The sequence below is a fragment of the Corapipo altera genome, unplaced genomic scaffold (assembly GCF_003945725.1).
Source record: "Corapipo altera isolate COAL_440 unplaced genomic scaffold, ASM394572v1 268, whole genome shotgun sequence".
In the NCBI taxonomy this organism is placed as follows: Eukaryota; Metazoa; Chordata; class Aves; order Passeriformes; family Pipridae; genus Corapipo; species Corapipo altera.
This window is the reverse complement of record NW_020884901.1, coordinates 2,872,266-2,887,983: the sequence shown is the minus strand read 5'-3', so window position 1 is coordinate 2,887,983 and position 15,718 is coordinate 2,872,266. Positions and strand designations below refer to the sequence as shown.

The window sequence follows — 15,718 nt, the reverse complement described above, 5'->3', positions numbered from 1 at the left end:
CAAGGCCCGAGTCCCACTTTTGAAAACCTTTTTGCTTCAGTCAAGGGGGAAAAAAAAACGGTGGAAAACATCAGAGTACGGGGGAGACCAGCTCAGGTGTGGATCCCCAGGCTCCAGCTTAACTTAAGCACAGGCTTGAGCACTTAAGTGCTTTGTGAGGCTCAGGGCATCTCTGAGCCTCAGTTCCTCCTGATCACCCACAGCAGGCTCTGCCTCTGGGGCTGGGTTGGTGCTTTTTTCTAAGACTGGGACCACTGGCATTGTCAGCGCCGTGCCATTCCCTCTCACTGCCCTGCAGGGACCTGCACAAGCATCTGGGACCCCGGGTGGAGGGCACAGAGAGCACCCCCGGCCCCTCCTGCCCTCCCAGCAGTGCTGGAGCAGGTGGCAGCCATCACCTCTGTCCTCCCACCCTGGTGCCAGCAGCAGAAATGCCCCCAAAGACTTTTCCCCTTCCAGGAGCTGCCCAGGACCCCCCTGTGAAGGTCAGCCTGCAAGAGGGGAGTTTAAAGCCTCCCCCTGGAGAAGGGATTCCCGAGCAGGAGGCTGCACAGGCACTGCCAGGCAGGAGAGGTCTCACCTCGATCACAAAAACATCGAGGACTTGGTTGGAGATCAAACATTTTCCCAGTCTGCTCTCAAAAACGGCTGGGGCAGAGCTGAGAGCCTGGGCTGTCTCTCCCAGCAAGAATCCTCCTCGCCTCCATCCTTCTGAAGTGCCTCCAGGCTTTCATGTCTCCGTCAGTGCCCCCTCCGTGGCCAGAACAATCCAAAACCAGAACTAAAGCCTCTCTGAGACACTTGTGCTCTTTGAGTCAAGCCCTGGCAGCTGCCAGACCTGCCACAGGCTGCCTGTCCCTGCAGGGAGGGGACAGGGATGGGGAAAAGCACCATGGCACGATTGGGGTAGCCCTCACCACTCCCCACCATGGGATGCTGAGCAGCAAAGTCAGAGTTCAGGGATCATCAGGATCCCAAACCGCTGCAATTCCCACCTTGGAGAGGTGCCAGAAGCTCCTGGGTGAGGTGTGTCTGTGCCCCAGGAGCACTCCCTGTGCTGGGAGTGGGGCTGAGCACAGCCAGTGCCTGCAGGAAATCATCTGTCCCTGATGCTCTTGATGCCTGCAGGGTTGGCTCCCTCTCAGTTCCAGCCCCTGTGGAAGTGGGAGACGAGCTCTCCATCCCAGCCACCTTCCTGTGCTTCCTCCAGAAACTTAAACCCTCACGACCTAACTCCCTGTCTTTGGTGAGCAGTTTCTTCCTGCTTCATCTCTTTCTGCAAGATCTGGAGGGAAAAAAGAAGAAAAAACCTTGTGCAAGGAGTGGAGAGGAGGAGGAAGCATTTCCTGGTAATGAGTCCTTTGTGCCAAGCAAGGAAGGGGAACTACGAGGATTAGCACAGACATGAAAATTAAGAGCCAGAAGTAATTAAAAGAGCCTGGATCGCCGCTTAGCCCCAGAGGAACCCCTGATAACAGTGTGGGTGCTCATTAAAGAGATATAATTAGGACTCTGAAGCCACTGATGAGCCACTCTGCATCCCCAGCACCACAGTCTCCGCATCGACAGCTCCTGCTCCCCCCTCTCCTCTCGCAGCCACAGCAAATCCTTCCACAGCCCAAATCTTGCAAGAACCTCATCAGCCTCTCTGAAAGAAAGCAGGTTTAACTTAAGTGTTAGGAAGAAAATCTTCCCTGTGAAGGTGGTGAGGCTCTGGCACAGGTTGCCCAGAGAAGCTGTGGCTGCCCCATCCCTGGAAGTGTCCAAGGCCAGGTTGGACAGGGCTTGGAGCAACCTGGGATAGTGGAAGGGCATGGGAAGGAGATAACCTTTGCAACCCAAAGCATTCCATGATTCTATGATTAACCCCAAGGGTAGCCCAGCTCTTGCAGGAGCAGCCAACATGTGGCAGAAATAATTGCACGGGTCCCACTCACTCCCCAGCTGGACACGACCCCTGGGCTGCCAAAAACTGGTACCACAAAGATGCCATGAATTGTTGGAACACATGATGAAAACCTTGGGTGAGCTTGAACTCAATAGGGTGTTGTGAGGCTTAATTAATTTATGTCCAAAAGCACTTTGAGGGCGTCAGATGAAAGAGGTTATTACAGGATTGCAGAGGACCTTTATCCCACAAGATGGAAGCAGGAACAGCCCCGGCCACGCTCCTGCTTTAAAGAGCACAGGCTATTAGCACAAAGCCCAGTGATGAATAGGAGCTATTTAATTTTTTTACCTTATGGAAATGATCCTGCAGCTTCTTGTGATGACACATCATCCTGGCATGAGAGGGCATGGAGGGGGAGAAGCTCTTGGTGAAAAACAGGGAGCTAATTATTTCTTCCTAAAAGCCTACACTGAACAAATGAGTTCGGACTCAAATCCCCTTTTCCCTGCAATGTCCCCAGGAGAACTCACTGAGCTGATTTAGGGTGTCTTGGGGGTCTCCCACCACTGCCAGCTATTTGAGGAGGGAGAAAAGGATCCCTCAAAAGGCTGGGGGGACTCTAGGGAGGCTCTGTATCACCAGCACTGGGCAGCCCAAGGGAGTCAGGCTCATGTCTCACTCTGGAGGGTTCCAGGGTTCCCTGAGCTCCCACAGTCACTTGCTGCCACGGGCTCCACTGAGACCTCCCATCCACATCTCCTCCTTTGGGGTTTTGGAGGAGAGAGATATTTTGGGTACCCTGGGCTGGGGACAGCAGGAGTCACCACTTGGGAGGTGTCAGTTGGTGTTTGCTGGGAGATGGTGAATGATCAGAAATCAGGATTTTCCTGACGGGATGAGCAAATGGGGTAGAAATCAGCCCAGCTCCCACATGCATGGTTGTTTTTCCTCTGTCTTCTTCCTCAAGCTGGTGGGTCTCTGGCTGTCAGGGCAGGATCAGGCCCTTTCCCACCTTACTTTATGGCTGTAGATCCAGGGAATTGCAACCTGCAGGACAGGTTCTTTCCCTCAGAAAATCCCCTGGGGAGTTAAAACCACCCCCACAGAGCAGCCCAAAGCACGCACAGCTCAGAGGGGTCAGCAGCACCATCCTGGAGGGGGAACAAGGAGCTCAGGATACAGAGGAGCTGGCACAGGGACAAGGACAGGGACAGGATGGGGCGGGAGCTGCACAGGTTTCCCGTCACACTGGAGGAGGTTTGTTTAACTGCAGCTCCAAGGCACAGTTAATTTGTAGGTATGAATGTCGTTCTCGTGGGCGTTCGTTTTTGTTGGCTGTTTATGGGAAGACGGGGGGAGCTTCCTCTCCCAGGCTGATGCTTCCCAGCTGCTGAGACACCACATCCAGCACACATCCAGCTGGGAACACTTCTCCTTTACCATGGGGAGACCACCCCAGCCAGCCCTGCACTGCAGAGCCCACCGAGGCAGCATGGGGAAGCTCAGGGACGGATCCTCCTGCTTCTGCTGTGCCAGTGGGAAAAGTTCTTCCGAGGGCACAATTTACTCATGCCCTAGCCACTTTTATTTGTAGGATTTGGCAGGGAGAGGGCCCTGCTTGGAGTGGAGCTGGGCACTGCATGGCCCTCTGGCACCCCACAGAGTGGGTCCGTGCGTGGGGAGGTCTCGTGGATGCAGTTGCCGTGGAAAATTAAACCCCCTTGTCAAGATTCAGAGGAAGCAAAAATGAAAGAAGATCCTTGTGGTGCCTCTGCTCCTCAGAGTGGGCAAGCTGTGGAGGGGACCTGACCCTGAAAGCAAAGAGATTGAAAAAACAGGAAAATAAATCCCACCTAAATCTCAGCTGGACCATCTTCTTGCTGGGGCTGGGATTTTCTGAATTTTGTTTTGCTTTCTGTTCAAAAAGCAGGAATGATAACTCCAGGAGACATTGTCTCCACACACAGAGAAAGCAAGAGCACAGCTCTCTTCTGACCCAGGCTTGCAGAGCAGGTAGCAAGGGATCCTGGACTGGGATGTGCAGCCCTTGCTCCCCCAGGATGGGCCCACAGGATGGAGAGTCCATGTGGCTCTGCAGGACCTTCAGCCACAGCTGGGACAGGGCATCTGCGAGGGTCCATGCAGCTGAAAATTAGAGAGGGGACACTGAAGGGGACACTGCACTGATCTGAGACACTGTCACAGAAGGACCAGATTTTACAAATGATGGACATCCTGATAGCAAAAGGCATCCACAGGAACACAAACTGCCTCCCTGGGGGCTCGGTGCCGGCCTCGAGCAGGGCACTGCCTGGATGCCCCATTCCACAGCCAGCCCAGGGCTCCTCCCCGCCCTGCTCCGAAACACAGCACCAGATATATCTCTGCACCAATTTATGCAGCATCGCAATGTGCTCCTTCCATCTCCCCGAGACACCATTTGGCAGATCTGTGCTGTGAATGTCACGGCAGTCTTTCATAATAACTTCTCCCACCATCCCATCAAGTGCACGGAGACGGGTGTACCATCTGCCGGGAGCCACGGCGCCATGTGCCACATCCCTCCCTCGCCAGAGAAACCCTGAGCCCCTTCCCTGGGCCCACTCAGCCTGTCTTAGGCTGTAACAGACCCACACTTGTGTTTCTCCTTGTGGGGGGCAAGCGGGTCCTTTTAGTCTCCCCCAAAGATGCCCCTCAAGTCTGCAGCGATGGCCCCGTGGGTGAGAGGGTGACCAGGTCGGTGGCTTAAAGCACCTTCTGACGTGTCTTTAGCACTCAGCTCTAACATCACCTTCCAGGGAAAAACGTCAATAGGATTGTCTCCATCTACAAGACTCCTTCCCTAAAACAAGCAGCGGCAGCACTTCGAGCCGTCACGGATAAAAGACGCCGTAATCTGATTTTCTCAGGCAGGAGCATGTCACTCACCAGGGGAGAAGGATTTGATAGCTTTGCTGAGAAGGGCGTTCTTCCCAGAGCCAGCAACCTCTGCGAAACAGGAGCCACACCCAGGCAGTGCTGGGGAGGGGTGGATCACCCGGAGCTGATCCCAGTCCTGAGCCCATCACACTTCAGGCTGTGCTTCCAGACTGTGTGGCCACTGCTGCCAGCGCTGTCACCACCGAGGCCAATGTCCCCCAGGGACCAGCAAAGGGAAGGAAAGGGTCTCAATCATCAGTAGCTCAGGGTTTATCCCAGCTTTGAAATCCTGGACGGGGAGCAGCAAGAGGAACAGGGCATCTGCATCCACAGTTGTTAATAGAAAGAAAATCAGGTTTCCAAATGCTTTTCAAAGCCGATGAAAAAGTGTTTATTGGAGAAAACACCTAAACAGGAGCTCAGCCTCTTTGCAGGAGTGCTGGGCACTGTTGGGGCAGCAAAGCAAGGCAGTTTATACCTGTGTTTGCACAGGAGGTGGGAAGAGTCTGGGCTGGAATGGCAATTAGTGCACAAGAGAAAAATCTCAGGGCACTTCAATACAATTTTGTTGATGTTGCGCTCGGCGCGAGCTGGGAAAGGCCAGCACAGTCCTTGCCCCTGAGGAGAGCACGTTTTCAGCACTTGGATAATGAGAAAAAGTGTTTTCTGAGAGAAGAGAACTGAAATGCTTTTCCTCTCATGAGGCACTTGCTTTCTTTAAGCTGCTTGCAACATTTTTCATAATTAAAATACATCCACAACGTCACACGGTGCCTTTTTGATGCTTGCTCTTTGATTTGGATCAATGAAAATGTCCTGGGAGCTTATGGCAACAACTTCGCTCAGCATTTTCTTCACTTGAAAGGAACCCAAGAGGAAGAAACGTTCGTGGCTGTGCAGGAAGAAGGATTTTCCAAAAGGGCTATTCCCCACCCTGGAAAGAAATAAAAGTGATAATATCCTCACTCCTGCGTTTCCATCGAGGCTGATTTGCATAATTGACACTAAAGTTAGTTGTTGATCTGTCCTTTAGGACATCTTGCAAAGAGAACCTGGTGAGAGCAGAGCTTTGCCCAAGGGAAACTGGGTCCCCTCGGGGATGTCCCCAGGTCCCCATCACGCAGCCATGAGTCCCTGGCAGAGTCAGGACCAACTTCATGCCTTGTGATCCTCAGCCCCGAGCTCAGCCAAAGCCTGGCATGCCCAGGCACTCACACAGTGCCCAGAGCAATGATAATAGCTGTTAGATCTGAATTTGCCTTGAAAATACACTTTAATCAAACCTTATTGGATTAGCATTGAAATCCAAACTCTGCCGGAACAGAGAGCTGTTGCTTTTCCACCTCAAAGTCCTCCTGGTTGTTCAGCTGGGTTCTGTTTGGAACATGTCTGTCTCCAATCCGCAGCAATTGTGCTCAGAACTGAATAATTATGAAAAGGGACTTCGGTGCCAAAGCAAAAAATAATAAAACTCCCCCCACAGCCCCCAAACCTGTGAAGCCGGAGCTGCATTCTGAACAAAACAACTCTCAGCTTCCCCCCTCTCGACAAAATGTCAAAAATGTACTTAATGAGAAGTCCTCCTCTTAGAAATGAAGCAGTAATCTGTCAGAAGGGAAAATCTGCTGTAAACTTCGAGCTCATCCCCTGACTCCTTGCCAGCATCAGTACAGCGCTGGCAGCCGGGCGGGTGGTGGGGCCGGAGTGCCACCTACAGCGGTCGGGGGGAACTAAGCCATCCCAAACCCTGCTGCCGCTGTTTTTTTGGGGCTGTTTTGCAAAAAAACAGGGTGGTGCCGCAGCTGGCAGAGCTGTGGGAATGATGGCAGGGATGCAGGGCAGGCCCCCAGCAAGTTAATCAGCTCACCAGAGCTTTAATAAGCGTTTATTATGCGACTCAGTAGAGATTTCTAGAAACTTGCCCATGTTGTGGGGCACAGGGAGTTCCTCACATGGCTTCTTCACTGGCACGAGGAGGAGTCAGGACACAGCTTTGGAACTGAGGGTGGCACATGGCAAAACACACCCTGGCACCGGGAGGGGGAGATCCAGTCGAGAGCCACACTATAGCAGCTCCCAGAAAGATCCAGGGGAGAACATATGGTGTGTTTTTAAATGCACCCATAACATTTATTTAAAATACAGGCTCTAAAGCTTGCCAGCAAAGCTTAATGGGAGGAAATCTTTCTTTATGCTGGAATCTCTCCTATTGTTTTGATCAAATCATTAAGGTCATATTCATTTGGTTTTAGCCCAAACAAATGGAGAGTATTGCAGGGAGAGCTGTGCAGGATTCCCCTGTCTGCAGGATCCCGAATCCAACCTGCTCGGCTCACTGGTGTCCTCACTGGGGCTGGCAAACCCAGCAGAGCTCACTCTGCCCTGACACAATCCCTGCTGCAGCAAGGAGATGGTTCCTACAAGGAATAGTGGCCCTGGAGGAGAAGAGCATCTGCGTGTGCGTCCTTCTCGCTGCCATCAGGTGGGCAAAGATGTTGAACTCCAGGTGGGAAGATGAGGTTCAGTGTGTGCCAGCCTGGAGTTGCCCGTTCTCCTGCCCAGCCCTGCGGGTTTGGCAGCACATCCCTCCTCGCCTGGAGATGAGTCAGGGGATGGCAGGGGAGCAGGGTTTCTAACAAAAGACTGTGATGGCATTTCGGCTCCTCCAGGCAGCTTGGTGTGTGCCTGGTATGAACGGAAACAGCCCCACTGCCACCAGGCACGGGGTCACCCCCGGGATGTGTCCCCTCTCCTCCGCCTTCCGCTGAGCTCTGCCAGCATCTCCCCTGGGCACTGCCGGGACAGGCCCTGCCAAGGACAGAGACGCCAGGAATAGAAGGAGGTGGATTTCTCATTCCTTTGGTTCCACACAGCTCCATGCCCAAGGCTGGCAGAGTAATGATGCTCCACAGGTACCTGGCACAGACCCTCAGGCATGTGACATTTGGGGGCTATGGCCTAAAGCGCCCATCCTGCTGCTGGGAGAGACTGGGAAGGGTCATGAGGAGACTCCAGGGCTGGCTGCACCCCACGTTCTGCTGCAGGGGCTGGGGTCTGGCTGCATCTCGGTGCCTCGCTGGTGCCCAATGGCAGCTGCACCATCTAGAGGAGAAACGGGTCCTCAAGCAGAGCCCAAACCCAGGCAGGCAAAAGGATGAGCAGGACAGCCTGGTCACAGGCAAGCTGCAAATCCTTCATCGAGGCGCTGTGTGAGTGATTTCAGGGTCTCATGAATGAGCCCAGATGGCCCATCTATCCCAGAGAATGGGAACAGGGGGAATAGGATTCAGAGATCCTGTCTGTGCCTGCTTTACATGTGACTGATCTCTGCTGGCTGCAAGGAACAGGGCAAAGGAGAGGGGAAAAATAAATTAAAAATCTCCAGTCTGCAGTCAAGCTGACCACACTCCCCCAAGCTGGGAATCAACAGCCCTGAAAGCAATTTCGTCGCTCAGCTGGACCTGTATTACTTCTCTCTCTCTGAACAGATGTGCCAGTGACACTCATCTGAATTACCACAGTGGAGATTCGAGTGGGTGATGAAAAGCTTCCCCTCCTCCCACTCTGGGCTCCCGGCTCCCCCTTCCCCAGGGTGCTGAGGCCAAGCCACTGCCCAGCACTCCAAATGAGTGGCAGGTTTCTGCCAACAGCAGCTCTTCCCTTGTGCTGGAGATGTCCCCAGAGAGAGATTTGGGGACCGAACCATCAGGGCCAGACCCACTGGAATCCAGAGGAAAAGGAGGCTGCATTCCATGGGGTTGGCTGTGCTGGCAGCACCCGCCAACCATGGATGTCCCAGCTCCCAGGAGTAGGGGTCTGCACTCTGTCACCCACCAGCTCACCCACCTCCTGCCCTGCAGGAGCTGGATGAGCCCATGCTTGGATTTGCACGGGATGTGAGAGCTTCACCCTCCTTTATAGGCCCCTGCAGCAGAAGGGGATGTAGGAGCTCCATTCCCACTGATTTTATATTTTCTTTCCATGCAACTCAGGCCCCTGCCGACTGTGCAAGTCACAAGGAAACGTTGATCACATCCCAAATACAATCACCAACATGTCTCAGCTCTCAATCTGCCTCGTTTGCTGACACCCAGTTTTCTCCTCCTCCTCCTCCTCCTCCCACTTGCTCCTTGCAGCCGGTTCCTTCCTCCCGGCCTGCAGCACGTACGGCTACAAGCTGCTCTGGCTTTCCCAGCCCACACGCGGCTCCAGGCACACACAGCCCGCCCGAGGTGCTGCCTCCATACCTTCCCTTGCATGCCCGTGGGTTTTCCTGAGCCTCAGCCAAGCTGGGAAGCAAGCAGGGAAGCCTGGCCAAGGGTCAGACCCAGCCCTCGCCCCGCATTGCGCAGGATGCAGCGAGCAAAACGCAAAGCACGACAGGGAACGGGCTTGTGCTTCCCTCTGATTCTCCCAGACAAGTTGGGCAGAGTCAGGTACTGGTACATCGTTGGACCTGCTCTGTGATCCACATTTTGGGTGAGGGTTTGTAGCCCCACACTGTCATCTCAGCTTGGCAGCTCCTGGTGCCACAGAGCCAGCACCCCTAGCTGGATCCTGAATGGATCACACAGGGTTTGGGTCATTCTCCAAGGGGCTCGGACCACTGCCAGGGAATTCAAGATCAGGATTAGGAAACACTTTAAAACATTGTCAATGCCAGCAGCACACCTCCCATCCAGGAGAAAGCACCTCTCTAAATACCATGTTTTATTAACACTTACTAGAAGGACAGCTTTTGATCTCGTGCTCTGTTTCCAAAGCAATTATGGATCTGTTGCACAGGAGGCATTTGCAGTGCCCAATTAATACTCCTCCATCCCTGACAGCTCTGCAGGATGGGAGAGTGAATCTGACACTGTACTTAGGCCAAAATTCCCATCACTGGACACGTGCCATGCCCTAAAAGCCCCACAAAAAGCAAGAGTGCATGGGGATGTGGATGTGGAGTGTGAGCAGCTGCATCTTGCACAAAGCAGGGGTGGTCAGGGCTCCTGCCCTCCCCCTCTCCAGGCCGGAGCACTGGGAGGTGCCTTTGGCCCACTGGGAGAGCAGAATTAGGACTAGGAAAAAAATAAATACTTCAAATATAACTAATACCCAGTTTGCCTGAAACTTCTCCTGGGAGGTCCCTTCACCCTCCAGAGCAGTGGGGAGGCTTTGGCTCTGCACGGCTGCTCTGCTGAGGGGGATTCATTTGCTGGAGAAGAACCCAAGCCAAAGGATTTCACAGACTCCCCCATTCCAGCATGTTTTTTCAGTCTGGTGAAAATTCAAAACAGTGGTGATCTTTGTTTTGATCCAAAACTTGTTTAAGGAAACATTTTGGCCACTGAGCCGAGTAGCAGCTGTCTGCAAATCCATAATCAAAACTTGTTTGTGCAAAGAGCACTTGGCAATTGCAAAGGTGTCAGTGAATGAAATGGATGGGCTGTGCCCCCTGGCCCTTGTAAGTCCCTCTGCCCAACCTGGGGCAACTGGACAGGCAGCATCCTGTGGTGGCACCATGGGCTCAACCTGCTCCAGAGGGACCTCGCTTCCTTTGTGCCACACTTCAGACAGAGACTTTGAACACCTGCCAGTGCCCTGTTGTGAATTCACTGCAGAGAGGTTTTGCTTGTTTGCAGCCAAGAGAGTCCACGGATGCTAAAAATAGAGTACTCCTTGAAGGTGATCTGAAAAGCTTTCCTATATGGGAAGATGCCTCTTAAAAACACTGGCTTGGAGCTAATGGGGGCTGGGACAGTGCTCAGGATGCCTCTGCTGAGATTCAGAAGTTGCTCCACGAAGGTAATCCAGCAGACCTTTGGCTCATGAGGGGCTGCAGGGATGCTCCTGGGCAAGCAGCCAGGCAGAAAAGGTGCTCTGTAAATTCAGGACCTGATAACTGCAGATGGACAAGTCCCTTACTGTGCTGGGATTCCTCAGCAGAGGAGTCAGAGGAGCAGTAATGAGGAGAGCTGGAGCACGATGTGTTTTCTTTCCCTCACCCAGCCCCCTTAAAGCTCTCAGCAATTGCAGCACAAAGTCGAAGCAGAACAGTTTTCTTTTGAAATATAGCAAGTGCAGCATCTCTGTTTCATTCTGGTTTTTCTTCTTGTAGCAGGGCAGGTCTCTATCCCACGGTGCATCTTTGATCTTGCCCCTTAAATAGGCCATTTTAAAGCTCACAGACCCCTTTTCATCACCATCCACCTTGGCTCGTGGCACCTAACGCCCGTGTTTATATCCTGGCTCGTGGCTGAAATCAAAGTGTTGCTGTGGGAAACTCTGCACATGGTTCATTAAAAAGTAAAAAAGGACTTTCTGTCTCTGAATGAATCCCCATGTGTTCAACAGAGCTCCCCAAGCCCTGAGATGCAGGAAATATCCGAGCTGCCCCCTCACCTTGCACTCATGTTGCTGGCAGGGCTTGGCACCAACCATCAACGCTAAATTCCAACTGCTCATCCCAAGAGGATGATGGACAAGGTGGAAAGAGGCCCATCACTGCTCTGGCAGTGCCTCGGTGACCCTGCAGAGCCAAAAGCAGAAGGAAGGAGCTGAGGAATGTAATTAGATGAGATCTAAAACACAAACATGCTGCAAAACCCAGCAGCTTTGGGGCAGGAGTTGCTGCCTGTGGATGCTCATTCTGCAGCCCTGGGATGAGCAGTGGCTCTGGAGGAATCCCAGCTTGTAAAGCCTGGGCCAAGGCCAGCAGAAAGTCTCCTTCGGTGGCCCAGTGAGCACCACATCACTCAGTCTGTCCTTTCTGGGTAGGAGCCATAGGCAAGAGAGCAGCCGACACCCCAGACATGCCACACCAGCTCTCATATTCTCATATTCTCATATCCTCATATCCTCCTCGAAATCCCAGAAACCAGAGACTGAGCCGATAAGAGTCTGACACCTAATGGGCACAAGCAGAATTGTGACAAGCACAGGATCCAGCTGGAAATGTCCTTGTGGGAATACAGACAGCATTGCCTCCGAGCAAAGCCTGCAGAGGTGGATGGAAAGAGGAGACTTGTGTAAAGAAAACTCTTAAAAGCCTACACTGCCCATGTTGATGATTGTAAACATGAAAAATTTATAATTTAACCCAGATAGGAGTGAGTCATACAAAAACTATTAGAAGGTTCCAGGTACAGAATATGAGAGAGGTGCTATCACTTAGAATCATAGAATGGTTTGGGTTGGAAAGGACCTTAAGGACCCAGTCCCACCCCCAGCCATGAGCAGGGACACGTTCCACTAGACCAGGGTGCTCCAAGCCCCATCCAAACTTCCAGGGATGGGACAGCCACAACTTCACTGGGCAACCTGTGCCAGGGCCTCACCACCCTCACAGGGAAGAACTTCCCAATATCCAATCTAAACCTACTCTTTCAGTTTGAAGCCATTCCCCCTTGTCCTGTCACTACAGTTCCCATTGAAAACACCTTTCAAAATTTCCTCTGAAATTTTAGAGGTCTCTGCCCTATGACAGCAAGGAAAGGCCAGGGTTACCTCTTGGCACTAAATTGTGTCTCTCAGGTTGTGTTCTTATGCCAGATACTCTGGGAATTATTATGGAAAAGGGATACCTTCCAAAGCAATGATTTGTGCCCTGCAGAGACCTTCAGTTACACTTTGTATAGTGGTCAGTGATGAATGGGAAGTTGATCAGACTTGACTCAAAAACATTAAATGCCTTCTGTAACCTGCCTCTGTGCTATACATACAAATTCATTTGCTTCAGGGAGCTGGTGGGTTTCCTTCCTTTAAAAAAATCTGTCAACCAAAGGCCATTTACAGCAACAGTGTCTCCCAAGGCAAGACACAGCAGAGCTTTCCAGGACTGAGCTCCACCAAGAACTGCCCTCAGACCTCCTCCTGCCCCTGGTGCTGCTTCCCTGGGCAGCATCCAGCCCTGCTGTAAGGAAGCTCACACCATCTCTGCTCCGTTCAGAGGGTAAATAGAAATGTTCAATACCCAGCGCCGCTTTCTGGCAGCTTTCACAGGCATCTTTCTTCCTTTTTTCCTAAATTAGATCTTTCTATTATAACTTCAAGGCCTCATGAGTCTCCTTGGCATTTATTAAATAACAACTAAGCTCTTCAATTTGCCATGTTCCTACACGCTGCAGTTGTTCTCCATCTAAGAAATTGTCTGAGATTAAACTGAAGGAGCTGATCGTGGCAGGGGGATGTTGGAGCTGGACCAGTACTGGGTGTCCTGAAGTGATATATAAACCCCAAATACTTGGGGTCAGGGAAAATCAAGGTTTCCTCGCTGCTTCTTCCACCAAAAACTCAGTGATCACAGCAGGATTGCACTGTCGTGGATCAGAGTTGCCCCAAAACTCAGCTGTGTGCTTGGGGAATGCAAAACTGCCACCAGCAGAGGAAAGGACTTCCTTCATGTCCTAGGCATGGCTATGCCTCATATTCCCAAGGAAGCAGCAGCACAGCAGACAGGCCCAGTATTTTAACACAGCTCCATGTAGGAACTGTAATTGGCCACAAAGCCACAGGTTACACGACAACAAGAACTCCGAGGTGAGCCCTTTTATTCCTACTATTTTGGTTTTAATCTTGTCATTTCTCTTGCTGGGAAAAAAATCAAAATAACAAAAGCCATCACCTGAGCTCTGGTTTCAGCCTCTGATAACCCACAGCCTTTTAAGGTACCCTGAGTCACCTGTAATGAGCACCTGTTACTACCCCCTGCAATAAGCTGCAAATGGGATGAGAAGATTTGGAGGTCAGGGGAGATGTTTCTTTTCGGGAACATGAATGTTTCCCTGCCATTCCAGCCATCCTAACAAGGGGTCCAATTAGTGCTCGTGACTTTGTCATCAGTCCAGAGGGGACGCAGGGATGGGGACCACTGCTCTCATTTCCGCAAAGATTATGGATCAGGAAGACAAATCATCCCTAATGGGACCTCAGGGAGAGGTTCTGTTCTTCTTTCAAGTCGAAGTGGCACATGGGGGCCACTTGCTCTGCAGAGCCATGAGTGCCACCTCGGCTGGCGACAGCAGAGCTCTCCAGCAGCATCCAGCCTCCCCCCTTCCAAGCAACTGCATGTGCACAAAAACATTTATCAGGCTTCTGGCCATAGCTTTGACTTTAATTTTATTTTAAAAGTGCATTCACATGTAAATTGACTTGGCCCGAGAGGATACATGAATACAAGAGCCCTTTCTTTTCCCTGCCGTGGCATTGGGAGGAATATGGTGAGCGGAGCAAAGTTTCCTCACCTCCAGGCTGCAATTCTGCAGCAAAAGAAAAGCAAGTTCATTGTTTCCTTCTGCACACAGATGCTGGCTCTGCTGTTTTCAGCAGCTTCGTTCAAGCGAGCCAGTTCAGAATACAAAAGCACATTACATATCCCAGGGACAGGAACACACAGGCAAATGTCTTATCGGCTCTGTTTTATCTGTTGTAAGAGCAGGAAATACATTAACATGAGTTTGTAACTGTGTCTGATGCTTTGAAACACGGTCCTGTCCCACAGTCCCAAGGTCAGACTTGGTTTGGTGGTAGAGGATTCCTTAGGAGGTAAAAAAATTAGAATGTGAAGTTGGAGACCAGGAAAGCACACAATTCATCAGGGCCTGAAAATACACGCGCTCCCCAAGAACCTCTGGGATAAAAACAGGCGGAAACCTGTCCCACAGCACTCACCATATGTCATCTTGTGATGTGTTGCCACAGAGTGAACACAAAAAGAGCACAACACTCTCAGTCAGCCCATTTTCAGCCTGGGACCTTTTGTATCTGCTGTCCCCCTCTGCCATTCATTTGACATCTCCCAGCCTGAGCACTTTTCCTGTGATTTTGGCAAAAGACACTGGTTTCCTCTGCAGCATCGTAGGTGTGTTCAAGACCCACAGAGGAAAAAAAACAACGCACTGACAAAACGAAAACAGGCAGCACCTTGCGTCGAGGCACTGCCTTTTTGTTTGCCAGCAACTAGGAATGGAAATGCTTGTGGGGATTTATAGACCGAGAGTTATGACTCACTCTGCGTGTGTTTTAGTGAACGGGAAGGTTGGAACGGGTATCCCGAAAGGAAGGATGCCGGCACAGGGGTGGCAGCGCATCCTCGGGGATAGCCTGGGATGCACAGGAATGAATTAGAGCACTAAAACTTTGCTGTTTCTCCACGTGAAAGCTCCAACAACTCCACGAGCCAACGCACCGGCTGCTCCAGCTGCTGGAAGCAGAGGCCTCGGCTCTCCGCGCCTCAGTTCTAGTTCTGCACCTCCCCAAACTTTGCGCCTGGGACGGTCAGTGTCGCATTTTGCAGATATTTCGAGTTTCCCCCACTTTGGCACCCCGAAGGGGGCGGGATGGATTACCCCCGACTCTTATCTCACACGTATCTTGCTCTTCCCCCCTGGTGTTCCCGTAGCCCCTCAGCGCTGCTGGACCAGCGTCTGGAGCCCACCCCGGGGGCTGCCGGAGGCCGCGGCTCCGCGGTGCCCCTTCTCCGCCGGCGGACCTTCCGTTACGATCGTTACCGAGCTCCAGGCGCCCTCCTTCCCTTCCCTTCCCTTCCCTCCCTCCCTCCTTCCCTCCCCTCCGCGCCGGCTCCCGGCCGCAGCGGCCGCTCCTGCCTTTGTGCCCCGGCCGCCGTGCGGTCCCTCCCCGCCTCCCCGGCGGAGCCCTGCGGCGCATGCCTCCCGCTCCCCGGGGGCAGGGAAGGAAGCGCCGCCCGCCCCTGCACCAGTGCGGCGGGCAGCGGCGGAGCGGAGCCCGGCGGAGCGCACAGCCCGGCCGGGGCTCCGCCGATTTCCCCCTCCCCGCGCCCCGCGTACCCCCCCGTCCCCTCTCGGCCTCCTCTCGGCAGGTGAGCGCCGGGCGCCGGGCGGGGGGCGCGGGCCGGCGGCCGAGGGAGGCCCCGGGAGCGGGGCGGCGGAAGGCGGGAAGGGGGAG

At 52.8% G+C, this 15,718-nt stretch overlaps 1 protein-coding gene across 1 annotated transcript in view; it reads left to right on the top strand.

Moving 5' to 3' along the window:
* The first annotated feature begins 15,396 nt into the window (after positions 1-15,396).
* The window catches only part of PPP1R26 (protein phosphatase 1 regulatory subunit 26), an 11,394-nt gene continuing 11,072 nt past the window's right edge, over positions 15,397-15,718 (top strand). The window contains exon 1 of the mRNA XM_027650246.1: positions 15,397-15,632. The gene's annotated coding sequence lies outside the window, so the exon portion shown is untranslated. The remainder of the gene's footprint in view (positions 15,633-15,718) is intronic.